Source organism: Chrysochloris asiatica, unplaced genomic scaffold, assembly GCF_000296735.1.
Source record: "Chrysochloris asiatica unplaced genomic scaffold, ChrAsi1.0 scaffold00110, whole genome shotgun sequence".
Taxonomy (NCBI): Eukaryota; Metazoa; Chordata; class Mammalia; order Afrosoricida; family Chrysochloridae; genus Chrysochloris; species Chrysochloris asiatica.
Genome location: NW_006408628.1, coordinates 3,064,652 through 3,073,706, shown reverse-complemented (window position 1 = coordinate 3,073,706; position 9,055 = coordinate 3,064,652).

Genomic DNA, 9,055 nt, shown 5'->3' with positions numbered 1-9,055 from the left:
TTTTCTTAATGACTTTTTGCTCTCTTCATGTATGATGTTCTTGATGTCACCCCACAACTCTTCTGGTCTTCGGTCTTTAGTGTTTAATGTATCAAATCTATTCTTCAGATGATCTCTAAATTCAGGTGGGATAAATTCAAGGTCATATTTCAGTTCTCGTGGACTTGTTTTCATTTTCTTCAGCTTCAGTTTGAATTTGCATATCAGTAATTGATGGTCTATTCAATATTGCAATTCAAGGCTTGAATTTTTTCTTCAGTTCTTTCAGCTTAGTAATGCTAACTCCAGGTCTTTGCACATTTTAAGCTCACTAAACCATTCACACCACCATGGACTCCTGTTGGCAAAGAAGGTCCCTGTTACTTTGCTAGGAAGAGCACCGTGGTGGAAACTTGGATAGTACTGGGGCATCTCTATGTCAGGACGTACTTCAAAGAAGTCTGCCTCATTACACTGGCTTACACGATAGAAGAACTAGTGTGGGCAAATAATTTGTTATTTCTTGAAAAACATGCCTAGGATAGTTATGTGCCATTGAGTTTATTATGGCTCATTAAGACTCTGTCTCTGATGAGAGAGTAGAATTGTCCCCTGTGATTTCTTAGGCTGTGATCCTTACAGGAGAAGATCACCAGGTCCTTTCTCATGAAGAGCCTTTGTTGGGTTTGAACCAACCAACTTTTAGTGAGTGACTGAGAATTTAGCACTTAGCCATTGCACTCACCAGAACTTCTTACCTAGGAAGGTACCTCTCCTTATTCTTATTTAGTACCGTCAAGTCAGTTCTGACTCAGAGACCCTGTATAAGATGTCTGAGGAGTGGCTGGTGGGTTTGAACTGCCAACTTTGTGTTTCAAAGACCCGTGGTAATCCTACAGTGCAGATAAATATTCACTAATTTTTTTTTTTTTTTTTAATTCTCCTTGGGTGATGGTTCTTCTGGTCATTTGCATAAAGGAAGGATGTTTTATCAATATTTTATTATAGTATTTTTTTTCTCTAATTAGGTATTTGAGTCAGAAATAGGAAATGCATCTTACCAAAGTTATGAATGGGAAATGAGATTTTGCCACCAGTGTTTAATTTGCTAAATTAACAAATTTAATCTCAAGATAATTTAAACAGTAGTTAAATCATTTCAAATTTATTTCACCTACCTTTTAAAAATACATCTTTTAAATATACATGCTTGTGTTCTATGCATTCAGATACAGTCATTAAAAGATTATTTAATGTCAAAAAGGCCTTTTAGAATGGAATGCTGCCTTTTATTTTTTTAAATTGTATTTAGTAACAAAGTAGTTTGTGAATATGGTTTAAAAACTTTGTTGTTGTTAAATGCCATTGAGTTGGTTCCAACCCATAGCGACCTGTGTAGGGTTTGTGAGGAGCAGCTGGTGAGCTTCAACTACTGGCCTTTTTGTTCAAAGTGACTTTGGATTTACACTAAAAATAGTCAATCACTCAACTTCTGCTCAGAAACCACTATTCTGTAATGTTTCAGTACTTCATTTTGGTATTGTAGTATTTATCTCTAAATCAATATGGCGAGGGTACTGCATTCTCTTGGTTCTCTTGCTGACTTCCTGTTTCGGTCGATGAGGATTTTTGCACTCTGAGATCCTGTCTTTCCTTCTACCCAGCTTCTCAGAAGGTCATGCAAATATCTTTCCAAGGTCTTTACTATGATAACTGTAGAAATAATAGTCACCGCTGCTCCAAATTATTTACAAGAATAATAGTTCCTTTTTTTTTAAATCACTTTGTTTTTCTTGACCTTTTTTTTTTTATGTTTTATTATGAATTATGTGATAGTTCACATGGGAGAACATTGGTTTTACATTCATCCTATCATATATCATTTCATTGCCATGGTTATAATCCCCTCCATGTATCATCAACCAACCAAAGTGTATACCCTGCAAGCCTGATCGCTGGTCGTCAGCACACAGCCCCTCTCCCTCTCTGGGTCTAAAGTCCCCAGCTGCTCCATCGCTCCATGTCATCGTCTCTGCCTCCATCTCCGGCGTCACTGCTTCTCTGGGTAGGGTCCCGTACTTCACTCTTTTCCTTCATGGTCCCAGGGACCTCTGCTCCTAGACTGCAAAGTCAATCACTCCCTTCTTTGCTACAAAATGTCTACCTTTACATTTCCAACCCTCACAATCAGTCCTGATAACAATTATTCACTATTATACCACAAGAGACTTATTGCATTTCCTTTCATCAGCCCCGTCTAGACAGATTGGATACTACTCATTGGAGATTCTACCTTCCTCCATGCCTTTTCTTTTAAAAATTATGTTTTCCAATCTAAGTCTAATGTTTGAACCTATGTTTAAATCTATGTTTAACCTGTGTTTAAACTTCTAAACCTATATTTAATCTTCTACTGTTTTCCCACATTTTAGTTAAAATGTTGAATTTTTTTCATAGTCCCTAATTTTTGTTGTTGTTGTTGAGTTTACCTTCATAACGGACCTTTGCAGATAACAGGCTGGTCTCATCTTTTCTGGGAAATACTCTGCGAGTCTCCTCTATCTCCTTGCTCCAGTGAGGACAGGCTGTCGGTGGAATTGGCTGTGTTGTGACTTCCCTTCTTGTTTCTTTTCTCATTGGATTTCCTGTTTTCAGCCTCACACGTACATTTGGATGGTGTGTTTACTCTCGTAGCTTCCTGATAAAGGGCATGTTAATATCTGGATTCAACATGTTGGAAAAATGTTTTCATTCTTCTCTCACATTGGATCATTTAGGATGGAAAGAATTCTTAATTGGTCATCTTTTTTTCAGAGCAATATTTTGAGCGATTAATCCATTTTTTCACTTCTTGTTCACATTTCCATTATGGGCACTTGGGTTTGGTCTTCTTCCCGTCTAATTTTTAGTCATTTCCGACCCTCCATTGTGGTTTATGATTACACTGAGTGTTCACAAGACCGTTGCAGCTCGGTTTTCAGACACAGACAATGCAACATTGCCTTTCACAGCTGTATTCATTCTCCTGGGAAACATAAATTATTATTTTTTAATGTGTTGTTGTTAAGTGCTATCGAGTCAGTACCAGCTCATAGAAACCCAGTACAGGTTTCTGAGGAGCAGCTGGTGAGTTTGAACCACCGACCTTGTGGTTCAAACTAACCTTTCAGTTCTGCACTTATTCTATAATTCCAAAGCAGGACTCCACTTTTTAATATATATTTTAATAAAATGATGTCTTGTATTGCTTCTGCAATTTGAAAATAAGGTCTTTTCCTTGGTTTGCCTCCAGAACATAAATGGATAGACTAGCAAGGCTCTGGTTTGTGCTGGATCCTGCACCCAGCTCTTTGTCACTGATCACTGCTTCTTGGGATTTGTCAGCCTCTGCAGATTGGGAACCAGCTGCTCCCACCTGACCTGCTGACTTAGTTTTGTCAATCCCTGCAGCTACGTGAGTCAGGAAGTCTTCAGCCTGACACAGTGTTTCTTTCTTACTGAGACAGACATTTATTCTGCATATGGGTTTTTCTTGGCTGCACACAATTTTTCTGCCAAAACTACCACTCCTGGACACACAGAATGTCTTATTAACTGTCATGCTATCCTCCCACACAGCATTGCCTCTGATTGAGAGACTTCCTTCACAGAAAACTGTAGTGATGGACATATGCTCATGGAATTCATGGGTCTCACCATGTTCCCCATCACCCTAAAGCTGTTGGCATGACAGAATGACAGAATGGCTTTCTAAGGACAAAATTATGGCGTTCCCTTGTTGTTGTTGTCAGGTGCCATCGAGTCAGTACCGACTCAGCGACCTTATGAACAGCAGAACGAAACACTGCCCGATCCTGGGCCAACCTCACTACTGTTGCCACGCTTGAGTTAATTGATGCTGCCAGTTGGCCAATCCATATCACTGGGGGATCTTCCTCTTTTTCTCTGACCCTCCACCGAATCAAACATGATATCCTTCTCCAGCGACTGGTCCCTCCTGACAATATGTCTAAAGTATGAGACGAAGTTTTTCCATCTTGGCCTCCAAGGAGCACACTGACTGCACTTCTTCCAAAATGGATCTATTAGTTCTTTTGGCATCCCATGGTACTTTCAATATTCTCCTCCAACACCACAATTCAAAGACATCAATTCTTCTATGGTCTTCCTTATTCACTGTCCAGCTTTCACATGCACATGAGGTTATTGAAAATGCCATGGCTTGGGTCAGGCGCACCTTAATGTACAAGCTAACATCTTTGCTCTTCAACACTTTAAAAAGGTCTAAGGTGGCAATATTTTGCAGGGATGGGGCAGTGTTCTGTAGGAGGCTGCATATGCTCTAAACCAGCATCCAGCGGATCGTGGTGTTTCTCCAGTAACCATGATTCTTGGGTCTAGGAACCAAGGAATAGAAATGGGAATAGCATCACTCACTATTACCCCTACTTGCAATAGTTTTGCTTCCTGTCTCTGTGACCCTGTGCTCTGTAGGTTTGGAGGTGTTAATTTCCAAAGGGAAGTGTGCTCCCTATCTGGATAAACAACACTGATTCCACTGAACTGGAAGTTAAGAATGGGCCCTAGCCACTTTGAGATCTTCACATCTCTAGATCAACAAAGAAGGGACTTACTGTCTTAGGTGGTGTGATTGATTCTGTGAACTAATGTTACATAATGGAGGTATAAAAAAAATATATCTGGGATCCAGGAGATTCCTTATGCTGTCTCTTAGTATTGCCATGCCCTGGTATTAAAGTCAATAGTAAGCACGAGTGAGATGGGCACACCATAGAATGGCCAAACATTTGAGGCCCTAAAGGCAGCATTTACCCAAGGACAACATTTTAAACAAGAAGACAAGAGAAGCATTGGGAGGTAGGGAAGAATGGGAAGGACACACAAGGGGATACGTAATGTTGCATTGAGGGAATTGCAATAAGTGAGATGCGATGTGTGGTGCGGTAGGGTTAGCACTGGACCGAAAGGGTTTGAACTGGAAGGTCGGCTGTTCGAATTCACAAGCCACTCCTCGGAAACCCTATACAGGGTGGCTATGAGTTGGAATCGACTTAACAACAATAAAATGTGTATAATTTGTTGATTGAAAACTGATGCTGTGCTTTGTAAACCACCCAATCCCAATTCACAATAATTTAAAAAGACGTAAGAAATTTGAATATGCAGAAATAAGTGTATCACTTAATGATGACCAATTGTATATTTTTGAGGGTAAAATTGCAAGTAGAAAATAAATCAATCTCCTGTAATCATGTTTGAGAAAAGTGGAAGAAAAAATGAATAGAGGGAAGCATATATAACCATTGCTTTGCATCTTTTTAGGCTACATTGTAATTTGCTAAGAACTGGCAGGTAACCTATTCCTCTTCACTGAAGGATAAACTTGTGGTTTTATGGTTTTTCATCATTTGAAAAAATAACCATTTGTTTTTGACTATATCTGTACCTCTTGGGAATAAGAAGCTTAGACTGCTTTGAGTAGTAGGTAATCCACGTTGTTGTTGTTGTGAAGTGCCGTTGAGTCAATTCCAACCCATAGTGACCCTGTATAGGGTTTCCAAGGAGCGGCTGGTGAGCTTGAACCTCTGACCTTGCAGTTCAAATAGCTTTGCAGTCTGGCACGTTAACCCACAGTGCCACACCAGGACTCCAAGTACTCTATAGAAATATGATATTCATATGGTTAGTTCTGGGGAATATATTAAATGTTGTTAAGTGCTGTACAATTGGTGTTACTCATAGAAACCCTTTGTAGGGGTTTCAAGGCTGTAAATCTTTGTGGGAGTAGAAAGTTTTGTCTTTTCCCCTTGGAGCAGCTGGTGGGATCAAACCACTGACCTTTTAGTTCATCGTCCATTGTTCATCCTACAGAACCACTGTGCTCATAATATTGTTGTTGTTTAGTGCTGTTGAGTTGGTTCCGACTCATAGTGACCCTGTATAAGTTTTCTAAGGAACAACTGGTGGGTTTGAGATGCCGACCTTGTGGTTCACAGTTCGGTAGGGATCCTACAATTTGGAAATAAGTAGTTTCCTTGGCCTGCCTCTAGAATATAAATGGATGTAGTCTGCACTCCTAATATGTAAAATATATAATAATTTTTGAAGAAAAATGCATAGAATAAAAGATAGGAAGATTTTACCTCATCATCGATGAGATCAGCCCCACTAAAATTGTCAGGTTGTGCATAAGTGTTAGGAAATAGTAGATTAAAATCTTGAGCCTGAACCATCATTTCCTTTTGCTTTGGACCTTTTCCAAAATTGTGTTCCTTTTTCAATCATTTCCATTTAGTGATGATTGTCAGCATGATTAAAATTAATATGCTGCCTCAGTTTGTCTTCTTGTTAAAAATGTTATAACAGACAGAGAGAAGCTAAAAGGCAACAAAATTGGGCTCAAACTGTTTCTGCCCTGATCATGAGATTGCTCTGTTAGCTATTTTATACAGGGTGGTTGCTTCTTGCTAATTGTGCCACTAGATATTTTCCATAGGGTCTAGTAACAATATCTCTATTTCTGCCCCATGTCTTGAGCAGAAGACTGCATTGTCTTTGGCTTAGTGTTTTGTTTTGTTCTCATGCTCCTGCTAGACCTCCACTCACTCCATGGCACCATCGTCATGCTTTGCTCTTGTTTTTATACCCCTTGTTGACTGTTAGTGGCTTTCAGCCTCAAAAATTCTGAGCTGCGATGCTCTTTAGAGATGCTCTTCAGAGTTATTTACTATCTTTCCCATCTCAGGAGAAGAAGTGTTCTATAGGATTCTCAGAATTGCCTAGTTTTATAAAGCCATCAAAAGTTCACCCACTTCAATGAAAGGGGAACTGTTTTTCTTTTATTTGTCTTATAAATTACTAGTTTTCTTTCTCCTCAGAATATGCCTTTTACTCAATATTTACTCAGTGTAGTTTTTAGAAAATTACCATATTTTTTTTCACAGTTACTGGTGAAAATCCTTTGATGATTATTATTAAGAAAACTGTGGGCAGATGTGTCTAAAACCCTTAAACCCAGAACTGGGCAGTAATCATACTAGTGATTGCCTTCTTGTTACAAACCTACCGTAAACTCGTGGTAAATACATGGTGTCTACCTCAGTTGGCATTAATCATTAGTTACATGAATCTAAAAAGCAGCAAATTAAATCCTGCAGGGAATTGTGGTCCGAGTTGGCTCCCATTTTCACTTGGAGCCCTTGTTACAAGGTTTCCACCATAGCTCTGATGATTACATCTGCTTCCTAAGGTAAGGGAAGAAACTCACCTGCTCTGTCAGTCCCAACCAAAATGTCCTTTATCTTTTTACCCAAAATGTCACATGGTCAACCCATCATAAGCTATTAACTTAATCAACAACTACAAAAATGAAATTATTTGCAAAGAATAAGGGGCTAACAGGTGTGTGTGTGCATTTCAGCACAGTGACTACATGAGTATGTGTGAATTATATATCAGAAGCAGTGGCAGAAAGAACAAATAGAAGTAAGATGAAGAGGAGAGCATGTGAGCTGCAGCAAAGCCAAATAGCATTAGTAGCTAACAGAAGTAAAAGAAGTAAGTTGGGGGAAAGCAATGAGAAGATATTCCTGGTAAAGAAAACAAAAATCCTCACAACTGGACCTATAACAGCATGATAAATGGAGAAAAGATGATGTTGTTAAAGCCTTCAGTTTGCTTGGATCCACAATCAATGCTCATGGAAGTAGCAGTCAAGAAATCAAATGACATTGCATTAGGCAAATCTGCTGCACAAGACCTCTGTAAAATATTTAAGAGCAAAGATACCAGTTTGAGGACTAACGTATGCGTGACCAAAGCCAAGGCATTTTCAGTTACCTCATATGCAAGTGAAAGGAGGACAATGAATTGAGTTATGGTGTTGGAGATTATGAAAAGTACCATGGACTGCCAGAGAATAAGCAAATCTGCTAGAAGTACAGCCAGAACGCCCCTTAGAAGCCAGGATGGTGAGACTTTATGTCTCAGACCTCGAACATGGTATCAGGAGGGACCAATCTCTGGTAGCATGGAGGGTCAGCAAAAACCCAGGAACCACCCCCAGTCCCTAAGCCAGACAGGTTGACATTAACAGAGCAGTGTGTTCAAATGTCACAGCAATTGTGAGGCTACACCAGAACTAGACAGTGTTTCATTCTGGTGTGCCTAGGTGTGCTATGATTCGGAACTGACTCGAGGGCACTGAACAGCAACAATATTATCATATGATCGAGACAAATAAATACATAAATAAAAGAGCTTGTCTCTTGCAAAATAATTGCATCTTTACATCCATCTCTCTCTCATCTGTCTATTTGTATTAAGGTCACTTTCAGGTCTTGAGAAGTTACCTTAATTAGTTAAGCAGAGTGCTACCAAAGTCTCTATATTGGGGCTTGACTTTCACAGGGATTAGTTACTTGCCCCTTATCCTCTGTCCTTGACCAAACTTGTAATAAGTGAGTAGAGTCCGGATCATGGTGGTGGTTGTGGTGATGTGCCACTGAGTCATTCTGACCCTGTATAGGGTTTCCTAGGGAGCTGAAAGCCTCATCTTTCTCCTGCTGACCTTGAGGTTAGCAGTCCACAGGTAACCCACTACACTATCAGTGCCCTTTAGTCCAGACAATAATGTGTTGCTGTTTTTTGTTGTTGTTTTAATCTTCCAATCTATCCCACTCCCAGGGGAAAAGCAAACTGAAACCATACAATGCACATTTAATAGATAACAGACCAATGGCATCATCTTTGCTAGATGAGACTTTCTGCTCCCGTAAAGATTTATAGCCTTGGAAACCCTATACTGGGTCACTATGGGTCAGAACTGACTCAACAGCACTTAACAACAACAACAACAACATACCTGGCTTCAGATATGGGGGCCATCTTAAAGGGCCTGTTTGCCATTGTTCTTGTTAAGTGCCATTGAGTTGGTTCCGACTTATAGCGACCCTGTATAGGGTTTCCAAGAAGCAGCTGGTGAGATTGAACTGCTGACCTTGTGTTTCAAACAGAGCTTGCAGTCCAGCGCATTAACCCACAGCGCCACACCAGA